The sequence below is a fragment of the Mixophyes fleayi genome, chromosome 6 (genome assembly GCF_038048845.1).
Source record: "Mixophyes fleayi isolate aMixFle1 chromosome 6, aMixFle1.hap1, whole genome shotgun sequence".
Taxonomy (NCBI): Eukaryota; Metazoa; Chordata; class Amphibia; order Anura; family Limnodynastidae; genus Mixophyes; species Mixophyes fleayi.
Window position 1 is genome coordinate 222897332 of NC_134407.1, and position 13915 is coordinate 222911246.

The following is a 13915-nucleotide window of genomic DNA, read 5'->3' on the forward strand; positions in this document are numbered from 1 at the left end:
GAGGAGGTGGACAATATGGTCATGAGGGGTTGGATAGCTGAGCATATAGTGGTGAGTTTTGAGGGAGCACTTGAGGGGACTGTGGGTTGGGGGAGATTCAGGTGGTATTGGGTAAGAACTTCTAATGGTGTAGCGCAGCATGGGAGAAGTCTAGGAGGCAGGAGTGGGAAGAGGTAATGAGAGTTAATGAGGTAATGGACTTATCAGTTTACCATTGTGTGAGTGTCAGCAATATATTACCCAGAAACAAAGAATACCTAAATATATGTTATTTGTCGAAATGTGTGTATATGTGGAACATTTGAACAGTGAACTGAAAATACCACTACTGCCAGGGATACGGGTGCTACAGGTCCCTGAAGTGATTGTCCATGTTCGGTCACCCTCTTTAGATCCTCGCTCTGCTCTCAGAAGCCTTGTTTGAACATGCACCAGTCTAACAGACAGGGGCTTCATGAAGGCCTCTACTAAGCTTGTACAGCTCATGGCATGCACAGTGTAGATCTCGTTGGGCCTTCACCAGACCCAGGCATGCTCAGAAGAGACAAAGTGTGGTCTGGGAGGCTGGAGGGGCATTGATGGGCCCTCCCAAAAATATTGGTATGGGGCCAGGTAAGTTCTGCTATGAATAGCACCTCCTGGACGCAAAAAAGCCGTGATATTAGTTGATTGCTGGGAGTCCCAGGAGACAAAGACGAACACTAGAGCTCAAAGACTATTAGAAGTGGCAGCCCTAGGACTGTAGCCTGGGGTCTAGTGGTCAGCCTCTTGGAGCTGATTTTGGCTTAGAGTCCTGGAAACCACGTGGGGTCTCATCACTATATGAAATAATCAACATTGTATCAATGAAGTTCATTGATAAGGATAAAATAGGTTTCTGGGAATAAAAATGGGTAGACTAGATGGGAAGGGTGGTTCTTATATGCTTTCAGATTCTATGTCAATGACATGAAGGGGGCGGTGAATAAACAACAGATATGGGGGAGAGGAACTATACACAAAAAATAAATGTGTGTGAGTGGTTTCTTGTAAACTCTTACATTTATAAAGAGCTACTAAGAGAAAAACAGTGCTATAGGCTCACTCAAAGGGATACATACACAGCAACAAAATAAATTGTAATCTTAAATTCATTGTAGTCAAATAAATAGGTATACATAATAAATATATTAATCGATTGCTAGTATATGTCCCAATCAAAATATAATACCAACTATTAATAAAATTATGATAAATATGATACAAAAAGAAAAAAGTAACTTGAAAAAAACAATATATACAGTGGATATAAAACTCTACACACCTATTGCAGGTTTATCGTGTCAGACCTTTTGTTACTTTTAATGTGACCTTGAAACCATGAAAATGCAAGTAAGAGACAAATAGACAACTTTTAGGAAAAATAAGTGAAATACAAAACCTACAATAACCAGGTTGCAAAAGTGTACACATCCTTTTGTGACAGGGCCTTAGCTTTGTTCAAAGTTAACCATCACATTCAAAATCCTGTTCAAAGGTAGCTAGTATACACCTGTCAGCAATGAAAGTGATTGTCATTAACCCAAAGTAAAGAACAGCTATTTCTGTTCCATCTCATTGAATGGTGCCAATCAGGACAGGGGTATAATAATCTAAAGCTCACATCCGCGTCAACAGAGAAATGGTTTCAGAAAAGTTAGATAAAAGTCTTGTAACAGCCCAGTCGGAGACCAGATGTCAAACCCATTGAAAACCTGTGGAATGACCTAAAGAGGGCTATGTACAGGAGATCCCCTCACAATTTTATGACCCTTGAACTTTTTTGCAGGGAAGAGTGAGATTTTCATAATAAATCGGTTTTAATATTAACAACCCTAGAAATATATGCCTGTCTGCTTCAGTGATTAAAAACCACCCCCCTGATTTACCAGCTGCCCAGAGCTTCAGCTCTGCTACAAATTGTTCCTAAACCATCCAGACTAGGGAGTGATGACATTTACTGAGAGCCCTTACACACAGACAGGGGGTGAGGAGGACCCTCGTGTCACAGTGGTAGATTGTGGTGTCTTTCAACAGACCAACAAAGAGTTCTACATTGATGTAAATAGTGTACAGAGCTTTTACATTAAACGTCATGAAGGGATCACAATCTACCATCTTTAGATGTATAGAGAGCAGCTAACATCCCGCCCTGCCCCCAAGGATTTAGTTAGTTTATATATATATTTTATATTGTTTTGTAAACATACACTTTTGATTAGAACATAGATGAAAACATCTTGGTCTTATTAGAAGCAAGGACTTACCTGTTCACAAGGATATGGGGAGACACAGACGAGATGTCCCAAATATGAACGTACAGAGAGAAGAGAATCAGAGATGGGAAACTCTACAGCTCTGTGTTTGAGGAGTGATTGGGGTTTATAAAAACCAGAACATGTTTATATAGCCCAGTGTTGAGCATAGAATACAAGAGTTTGCACAATGACAAAAAAAAATCTCACTTCTCACTTATTTATTTTAAATGGGAAGTTCCAGCAAGAATCAGAAGATCTGATATAAATGACTTTCCTTTAATTTGAAGGTTCTATTTGTCTCAAATAAGATACAAATGCTAAATCAGTGTTAAATACACCATTCCATCATTCTTTGTGTGATATACAATATATAAGAGTTAATAGTTTATGATAAATAAATACATTTTTTGGTGCATTAGAGGGCAAACTATTGGAGATCAATATAAAGTTACTTAAAAGGCCATTGGGAAACCACATGTTCAACCTGTATGTAACATGGCCTGGAATCTATTAGTGTCTGTAAGTAGGGACTGTAAGTAGGGACAACCACTGAATGTTCAGCCTGTATGTAACATGGAATGGAATCTATCAGTGTCTGTAAGTAGGGAAATAAAGTGACTTAATTCACCACTGAATGTTGGTTGTCTAAAGCGCTGGCTCAGGCATTATTCCAGAATAAGCCATATATGCTCAATTGACTTCAGATCTGGTGACAGAAGGCCATGACATATGTATAACATCAGTGTCATGCTCATCAAATCATTGGGCCACCATATGTGCTCTGTCTATGTGGGAACTGTCATTTTGGAAGATACCCCTCTCATCAGGAAGAAATGCTGCATCATGGGATGAAGATGGTCCCCCAGTACTACTAAGCAGTAATTAACCTTAGCATTGCCTATAACGAGAATGATTGCACCTAAAATATGACCGTAAAATGAGAACTCAACATTAGGGAACCACCAGAAACCTTCACTGTTGGAAACAATTAGTTCTATGTAGATCTTTAGGTTGGAGTCACATGTGCACTTGTCAGGGTGATTCATTCCTTCTCCGCTGCCTGGTACTCTCTTGTCTGTGCCGTTTGCACCACTGAACTCACAGATGTACATTGCCAAGTATAATGAGGGGTTTATAAACTGCAACTGCAATAATGATATTCTGTTCTCTGGGATTCTCATCAGACAATTTTTCATTAAATTGGCTGCTGGAGCCACAGGTTGTGATTTACAGTCAATGGATCTGCAGTTGTTCCCCTATTTTGCCTAGCGTGGATATCATTATCATGGAGTATGCGCTACAGCCGTCTGTTTCTCTTTGATGGTGATATCATTCCCTAGTGCGGTCATAATGTCATCACTTAGACACATTTGCCTGTGAAGTATTAGCAAGTTGAGTTGTTTTGTCCCTGAGGATCTTCCCAGACGCTCCCCAACAATAACCCTCTTTTCAAGCCACTGCTCTTGCAGCCAAATATCAAGGTGACCAGCACTGTTATACCTGACCCTGACCGTGTAACCCCACCTTTTGGGCTACATTTAACACTTGGGTAATGTGTTTTTGAGTCTCTCCTCATCCCCCACAGGGTCTGATTTAACCCCTTAGTGTGTGTTTAATCTCTGCTGAACCCGGATTCTCAGATCTGAATGGCTTATACAGAAGTCTTGTAAAAGGTTAACAGACCCCTGGGTGGGTAATGGGGGATTTAAAAACACAGTGTTCAAGTGTTATAATGACCCAAGAACTTACACTTCATTGATATTAATTATACACATGAAGTCCCTTTTCATTTCTATAGAAGGTGTAACATGTCCGATTAAGGTATCATACACTTACAAACAACTTAAAATTTAACAAAACTATCAAAACTCTACCACTGAAGCTTCAAAAAGCAATGAAATTAGGACCATTAAGGCTTCATACATGGTGCCATCACATCCTGCGGTTATCTGCAGATTCAGCACTATCATGGAGTGAGAATCCTGTCACTCGCACAATGGTGGAGCTGCTAATTCACAGTTCTGTGTGTTCATCATCATCATCATCACCATTGATTTATGTAGTGCCCACTCAATCCCATTATCCATTTCATTCAGTCCCCACATCCAAATATGCTGTGTTTAAGATATACTCCAATCAGCCACAATATTAAAAACATCTGCTTAATATTGTGTAGGTCCCCCTTGTGCAACCAACACAGCTCTGACTCGTTTATGCATGGACTCCACAAGACCTTTGAAGGTGTCCTGTGGTATGTTGAACCAGGACATTAGCAGCAGATCCTTTAAGTCCTGTACGTTGCGAGGTGTGGCCTCCATGGCTCGGACTTGTTTTTCCAGCACCTTGACCTGTTTATAGAAAATTCAAAGTTTCTAGAGCGCTCTAATAAAATTACAGCATGACTACCGCACCAAATTACCCATACAATTTACATATAACATCAAGCTGGTGGATACCTAGGCACTATAATCTGTCCTAAAGGGTCAATCATCTAAATCTGTCCATAACCTGTATTGCAATGTCCAATTAATGTGAAGATTTCTTATTTCTATTCCTCTCAATCTTCAAACTTTCAGCTCAAAAGCGACAACGCCGCATTAGAAGAAAATGATAGCCACATATAGTGAAGTATGTTAAAAGATGATTCAATTATTACATTCACCAAGAGACCACATCAATAGCGCATCCAAAGGTGCAAACACCGCATTTTCATGCAGTGTTGGTGATTCTCCTTCCACCTCTAATAGTCCTATGCTTACATTAGCTGTCCACTGATAAATGACTTTTAATATAGGGGCTTTACTAGGGCTCCTCCTTTTCTCATCCTCTATACACCACTCTTGTTTATGTGTAATAATCAGGGCTCAAAAATTAAAGATTAAAAACATTAATACATAAGTATCCCCAACAGAGGTGAACAATGTAACAAATGTTTCTACCAGATCCTGCTTAAGACAGATCACAGATAAACAGGAGGGTCAGCTGATCATATCACGGGACCTTTACTGGATACAATGCCTCCAGAAGACAAAAGGTTGTCTACTTCACTTCATAATCAGCACAATGCGTAAAAACAAGATCTTTTTCAAGGTGGGGGATACTGTCAGCATCAGGAGACTAACAAATAAAATTAAAACAATTCATCCATATAGAATACTATACTATAAAACATTGATAATTAAATCGGACTTTCGTCTGGGTTACCATAACAATCATTTTTAACCACACTTATCTTCAGTTCATGCTTCCTGTTAATTACAATATAATAAACTTCTCTTTAAAGTCACTCCCAATGCTAAACAATGTATTAACATAATTAATATGCAGAAATTCATATAATATTAATACGTGCCATGGAAATGCACCCACAGTGGCGTGCTCCCTCTTCTGCATATTGCAGTAGTTGCATTGGGACACGTCATAATCCGGTGGCCGTAACTACAATAGTCAAAGCTGCCCACAGTCATCATAGAAAGCTGTTGTGCAACTAGATATTATAAACCTCATTCTTATTATGGTTTTTAAAATAAATCTTAGTTTGGACCTTCCCTTCTTCAATATAAACAGTCAAATCTAGAAAGTTTACATTATCAGAACTAATATCGAGAGTAAGTTGAATTCCAAAAGAATTTGTGCAAATAGGAACTAAAGGCAAAAGCCCATCTGTACCCCTCTGTACCCCTCTGTACTAAACCTTCAAACAAAAATAATGTCACCAATAAACATCTACCATGCAACCAGGTTCATGTCCCATCACACAAATTCCGCCTCCCACTTGTTTATAAATTAGTTGGCCAAAAAGGTTTTCCCAATCACTCTGTTTCCATGCATTTCAGATCATCTTAAATGTTCTATAACTGGATTATCACTTGTCTGCGCGAATAAATTAGTAAAGGAAAACTGGATTTATTTGTTTATTTAATAGTTGCACATTCTTTTTTTGCGGTTATAAGTATCATACGATATATAATGGACGTTGTTAAATGGGTTACTATAGCAACCACTAGAGGTGTTAAATCTTACCCTGTTAGTGTTTAGGTATGATTAAATTCACAAACTTAATATAAAGCTAGATTTATTTATTTGTAAGAATTAGGTTTATAATATCTAGCTGCACAATGATGACCGTGGGCAGCTTTGATTATTGTTTTCCCTGAGTGTCCGCAGTTACGGCCATTATTACATGATTATGACGTGTACAAAACACTCCCCAACCCACCCTCAGTTCCTCTTGGTGAACTGATTCACTGATTCACATATTCGGCACCCAGTACCATCTGTATACTCATGACAACCAAATCTTCCCCTCCACCCGTGACCTCCATCCTTTTGCACTGTCTTGTGTAACCAACTATCTCACGCTACATGGATGTCCCAACGCTACCTAGCAACATGTTAAAAAAAAGCTTATCACGTTCCTTTCTGTCCCACTTTCAAACACTATAGCACAATAAAAATAATAATAATAATAAACTCAATAGTTTTTAGGATAGAGAACACCCCCCCTCCCCCCCCCCCTCGCCCAATGGGGAATAGAAAACAAAGATTAAGATATATGTTTCTATTGTAAGAGCTTACAGTTATATTACATTACAGATTAAATGTAACAATACTGATCTTTGGATGGTATTACATTTGCTGAACATCATAGCAGCATGAATGGTTACAATGCATGGTTTGGAATTTAAAATACATGATACCAGGTTCGGAGACATTCGGGGGACCGCCAGATTACGGGCCGGAGCATCACCGCCATTGGGAGGAAATTACGTTACAGATTAATGAAATATCGCCCCATGGACGAAAAGTGCATGAGGTTCAGAAACGGTACAAAGCCACTGTTTAGAAAAAATGCCTATAGAATGTGACTAACTCTGTGGGGTAGTATTTATTTGCTTTTGTTTCTCTCTCTCTCTCTCTCTCTCTCTATATATATATATATAATATATATAATATATATAGATATGTATGTACATTGTGTGTTAGTATTACTTAGCCAACTGTGATGTACAAGCAGCCTTGTGTGTATAATCTTTTCTTCTATCAGGCCCTTAGGTGATGGTTCCAAGCAGCATGGGCCTTGGCCACATTTACATAATGAGTTGTGCACATTAACCACAATTGTAAATTCCAAGACATTAGTGTACAATGTGGCATTAATAAATGTGGTTGGATGAGTATATTGATTTTAACCTTAAAAAAATTAACACCCTAATATTTGTCTATTCCGCAGCTGGGCAGACTATAAAGCTAGGCTGAAAAGCAAACTAGCACGGCAACACCGCCATGCGCACGGGACTGGGGGTGGGCCACCAATGGACATTTCCTTGACCCCGCTTGAAGAGCGTGCGAGGGCCGTGTCACGGGCACTAGGAGTTGCTTACCCGAGTTTCACCAGATGGAACTCTGCTAGAGAGGCGGGGTTATGGCACGCACCTCAAAGCAGGCAGGTGAATGATTGGAGCGACACAACAGCAGGAGAGTAGAGATAGTCTGAGGAAGTCAGCGACTTGCAGCTATGGTTAGAGGAAAGTCAGCTACTTGGAGCAGTAAACTGGAAGCTAAAGATAATGTAGACACAAGGAGTGGACGTGGATAGGTGATGGTAGGTAGAGGAGGAGTCAGTGGTCTGCGTACAGCAAGTTGTACCACTGTAGTGATGGGAAGAATAGTACTGGTGCAGGTAGGAAGCAGGGTAGTCAGTGGTCTGCGTATAGCAAGTTGTACCACCGCTATGGTGAGGAGTCTGGTCCAGGTGTAGGTAGGTAATAGGAGAGTCAGTGGTCTGCGTATAGCAAGTTGTACCACCGCTGTGATAGGAGGACTTGTCCAGGTGCGGGTAGGTAGCAGGGAAGTCAGTGGTCTGCGTGCAGCAAGTTGTACCACTGCTGTGAGAAGGAATGAGGACTTGTCCAGGTGCAGAAAAGTGAAGTTGAAAGGCAAACTGTGGCTGTATTGAAACAGCGCGAGTAGAGCAATGTCTAGTGAGGCAGAGATGGAAGGCACAATGAATAGTCTGTATGGAGTAGATGCCTTGCAGGGAGGAGAAGCTGGTCACAGCAGATATGCACAATAACGCTAAGTAGTAGCGTGAGGAGATATCGTAGCTTGAGTGAAAGCTTGTCCTAAATGAAGCAATGCAGTAACACAGTCTATATGGGTACTTGTACCCTGTGCAGCAAACAACAATGGATACAACTGGTATGCGAGCAATAGTCAATAGTCAGTAGAGCATACCCAGTTGTGTAGATCCGGAATCAGCTGAGAAGTGAAGTGTTGTAGCGGTATGGGAACCGCCGCTGAGTTGAGCAGGGAGCAGCGTGGAAGCTGAAGCACAAGTAGAGCTGGAAGCAGTTTGGAAACTGCACACAGGAGTAGAGCTGGAAGCAGTTTGGAAACTGTACACACGAGTAGAGCTGGAAGCAGTTTGGAAACTGCACACAGGAGTAGAGCTGGAAGCAGTTTGGAAACTGCACACAGGAGTAGAGCTTGAAGCAGTTTGGAAACTGCACACAGGAGTAGAGCTGGAAGCAGTTTGGAAACTGCACACAGGAGTAGAGCTGGAAGCAGTTTGGAAACTGCACACAGGAGTAGAGCTGGAAGCAGTTTGGAAACTGCACACACCTATAGAAGTTCACTGGGAGTGAGACTTCAAGATCAGGCAACTACCTAAGGCTGCAGGTGCCTTAAGTAGGGAGGGGTGATTGATCCATCAATCACATTAGTGGTCAGGTGTAGTTGTTAAAGGGACCTGCGCATGCCCAGTGCGACAGGATGGCGGACGGCCGCGGTTCCACACAGGTGTGAGCGGGAAAGATGGAGAACCACGTACCAGAGTGGAGGCACTCACACTCCGGTGAGTGACAGGCCGCTATTTCTCTTGTTGAGATTGTTGGGGTGGGCGACATAGAAACTGGCTATAGCCCACCCCGAAGAGGAGATTCCGCTCCACTAGGTACAATGATGAGTGTGTTTAGTTAATGACTGTAAATGTTTCTATATGTCTGAGCAAATGTGTAAACTCTCTGGGTGTGTCTGAAGGATTACTTTGATTGCACTATATCTTAGCCTATCACATTTGAGGAAATGTCATGTAGACTGTGAAGCTAAAAATTCTCTATATATACAGTTTTGTGCATAATTTGAATAAATAAAAGATTCTAAAGTCTCATTTGGGTGACTGTAAAGGGCAGGAAGCACATTAAAAGTGATTTCACACTTGACCAATGCTACATCAGGTTTTTTAACAATATTATTGTTGCCAAATGTTTTTATCAAATATCTTAGTGTTTGTTTTAAATCTCTCTACAGATTCCCAGCAGCAGGCCACTGAAGTAGTTTCTGAAGTTGCCCGTGATGTGGAGGGGGATCAGGTGGATCCAGGTGACAATTCATGGGAGCGGGCACTCTCGGACGCATCACAAAGACTTTACTGCGCCACAGAAGCACAGAATGATCACCTGGCACTTATAGCGAGCACTGTCCAAAACACGGATCAGCAAAAATTACAAGTCTCATAAGCACACTCTCCACTTTCATGAGCACACACACCTCTTTAATGACCTCACACAACTCTTTAATGACCTCACACAACACCCAAATGTCAAATTTAACTCAATCTATGTCACATATCGAAACACTCCTGGGTGAACTCTTACATGCCCACTCCCAACGCACCTCCGCCACATTCCCTTCTCCCAGCTCAGATTTTGTGTTCACCAGCCCCCATACCCAGTTGGCTGGTGGCTCCCCCCTCCCTGTTGGGTCTGTTGTGTCCACCCTCCCTGTTGGGTCTGTTCCGTCCCCCCTCCTTGACCCAGCCCTCTGTCGTCTTATGTGTTTAGCTTTTGCCTGTGGCTTAGCCCAATCCCCTGTCGTGGTCCCTTCCCAATCCCCTGTTGTAGTCCCTTCCCAAACCCCTGTCGTGGTCCCTTCCCAAACCCCTGTCGTGGTCCCTTCCCAAACCCCTGTCATGGTCCCTTCCCAATCCCCTGTCGTGGTCCCTTCCCAAACCCCTGTCGTGGTCCCTTCCCAATCCCCTGTCGTGGTCCCTTCCCAATCTCCTGTCCATGAGCCTTCACCAGGTCGGACACAAACCGTTTCCCATGCAGGTTTGCCTGCTTCATCTGAGGCCTCTACATCACGGGTGACAAGAAGTAGGAGTCGGAGCCAGGCCATTCAGACTCCTTACAAAAAACCAACCAAAAAATAAATAATAGTTTTTGTTTTAAAACATTATCTCATATTTGGATAACAAAATATGTATTGTTTAATAAAAAATTTTTTGTTTATTACTAAGTATGTGTTTATTGATTTATTATTACATCATCTATGATGGTTATTTGTACGCAATACTTGTTATCAAGTATCAGCAAAAGATTACCTCCCAAAAAACGTCCGGAATCATGAAGGTTCTTTAAGGAATAGGTATCTAATTTCAGTGTGGTGTCCAAAAGGAAGTGGCAGATTGATTCAGGGTCATAAATGGAAAGGATCCTTATTACAATAATCTTCTATAAACCATGAATTAATGTCAGTGTAATAAAATATCACCCTTTTTGTTAAAAAACTTACATACTGTCTGTATCTTAATATTGTTCCAAACTACTTGTTAGCTTATTTGAAGACGGTAATTAAAAGTTAATCTAGGACCTCTCCTACCCCCCCATAAGAATCAGCAAGCTCCATTTTTAAAGCATACCCCTCCAATGCCACATGGTTTGGCCTGACTTAGTTGCTTTGCCTTAACTTTCTAGAATGATTCAGGCCCCTGGTTTGGTCAAGAAGACTTAAACAAGAAGTTTATCAAGCTAAGGTTCAGAATGCTTTTGCCACAGTATTTATTTGTTTGTGTGAGTAAATGTTTTGACATCAAGCGTGCCACTACTACAGTGGCCCTTTATAGGTAGAAAAAATGATCCTGTAAAGAAAGTTTTGTTTTTGTAAACTGTAAGTTGACACAAAGTAGCCAGAAGAGAAAGGTGCAAATAGCGACAAAATACTCCTAAGATTATTTCCCATCATGGCACAGGTCAAGTATTGTTAGTTACTATTCTGAACCGTTCTGACTGTAGAAAATTTAAACACATCTAATAAGGCATTTGTCTTTAAGAATAGTACTAATGCACAGTGTATGGTACACCAATCATCCTTTAGTCCAACGCTTGTTTAAATGTTACTTAATGTCCTTATTGCACTAAGCACATATAGTTATGGAGTCAAATTGGGTTCCTAGGTGCACTTACCCCATCCACCTCTGTCATATCACATCTACCCTGGCCCCTTCTGTTAGTCTGCAACATTCCCGTCAACCACACCACCATTGGAAAACACACACTGTTTGTTCTGCTGCATGGGCGTGGTCAGCTTGGATGCAGTCAGGTGATCATTCCAGACCAACCAGAATCACCAGCTCAGATCACATTAACTGATCAGCCAATAGTTGTTTGGGACACCCTATTTAGATCTGCTGCTGTGATCTGTTCATTGGCCGAACAACACACTTCTCTCCAGAGGATAGGTGTTGCCTCCAGTGGTCTGGGCTGCATTACAAAAGCAGAGTTATTGGCCACATTTGCTGACTGCTCATTCAACTGCTATATTAAACAATAATCAAGAACATGAGCAGGAAGATGATCCAGTGTGCTAGGTTCTTATTCAGTCCAGCTCCAGCTAGTCCCAAGGGCCCATAATCGGACCAAGAAATACAGATGGCCGTGACATGTGTACACTATATAAGGATGTATGTTGTGTTGTGTGAGCTGCTTGCTGTGTGTCTGGCTAATCATGTCATAAGGACACTAAAAACATCGCAGTTTGATTATGGTTTACTCTGCCAAAGAAACACACCCTCTAATTCAATTAGTTATACACAACATTATCTACATCACCTAGTGATCATCATCATCATCATTTATTTCTATCCACTGATTCCGCAGCACTGTACAGAGAACTCATTCACACCAGTCCCTGCCCCATTGGAGCTTACAGTCTAAATTCCCTATCATACACACACAGACAGGGACTAGGGTTAATTTTGATAGCAGCCAGTTACCCTACTAGTATGTTGTTGGAGTGTGGGTGAAAACCAGAGGACCTGTAGGAAACCCATGCAAACACAGGGAGAAATCCACAAGATAACGCCATGGTCAGAAATTGAACTCATTAGGCCAGTGTTGGGAGGTGAAAGTGCTGACCACTACGCCACTGTGCTGGCCGTGATGGATATCCAAGAGGTAGTTTTTCTACCAATTTTATTGATACAGTCCTTACTGTACTAAACTCTATGGTCTCATTCCACAATTGCATGACAGTTCTAAACAATTTGGATGCCTTAATACCTTTTTTGGCTAAACAGACCTTATTGTTTATTTAGTTATGAAAACTCATTCATTGCTATACTGGCCATGACAATACTTTTGTTCTCCCTTGCAGTGGTGGATTTTATTTAGGCAAGGGCAAGCTAGTTGACATGACGTGCAAATTATAATGCTGAGTCGTTTAGTAGGTGGAGATTTTGTGTATAGACAGACACAGGTACCCATTGCACATGATCACTGGCCCAGAATGAATAAGGAGGTCCAAAGCTTTGTATCCTTATTTCAGTCTCCTAGAGAAAACCATGTTACAATACAAGAGGTGCAAAAGAGTCTTCGCATGTAGTAGCATGTTTAAACAGTCATAGCTTCTAATCAGGGCCAAACTAACATAATTTACTAGTGACACACACACTGACATAGGATTTGTAGTACAACCAAGCTGGAATGTGGCGTTTGTCGATATGTTATATTTTCAGAGGGCAATTTAACAGATATTTGGATAGTCTAATAATTACACATTTATACACCACAATAAATTAACTATAACATTGACAGAAGCACCAAACATGTAATGTGACAGCTGGCAAACAATGTGTGTCATCAGACAAATGTAACTAGTGCTAAATTTGTATACGTGTGTTGGCCGTAATCTGACATTTTGCAGACTGGAGCTATTACCAAACTAGGTGAAGTATTACTTATCACAACAATGAAACTTTGTAAAAACACCATGAAAATTGTGTATACTGTATTATTAGCTGTTCCAAAGGTGGGTTACACATAATGTTAATCTGCCCTTGTAGCAACACTACACTAGCTTAGGACACTAACGCATTTACCATCATTGTTAGTGTCGGTTTTGTGTGTGCCATGTGGGTGTCACTTTTAAACAAAGTGCCACTAGCACAGGCGAAAGATAGTTATCCTGTTTGTGCAACGGACAACAGTTTATAGTGTTGGACGTAAGACCGGTAACATTTTTTCATTATTTGTATGAGTTACACATTTTATAAGGCCTATATTGCTATGCACCTACCATGTTCCCTCTAAAAGCTGTAAAGTGTACCAGAAATCAACTACTAAGCAACCAAACACACATACAAACCTCCAAACTAAACTCATTTCCTATAACTGAACATAAACACCATAGAGTGTGTTTGTAGCCTATGGTGTGTCTGTGGCAAAGGACAAACCATAATAATATTATATTTTCTAAGTATAACTGTTACACAATAGTTAGGAAATCAATTCACAAGAATGTGTGTATGCAAAGAGAAATCACAGCACTATAGTAATGGTACAAAATGGCATGACAACAGA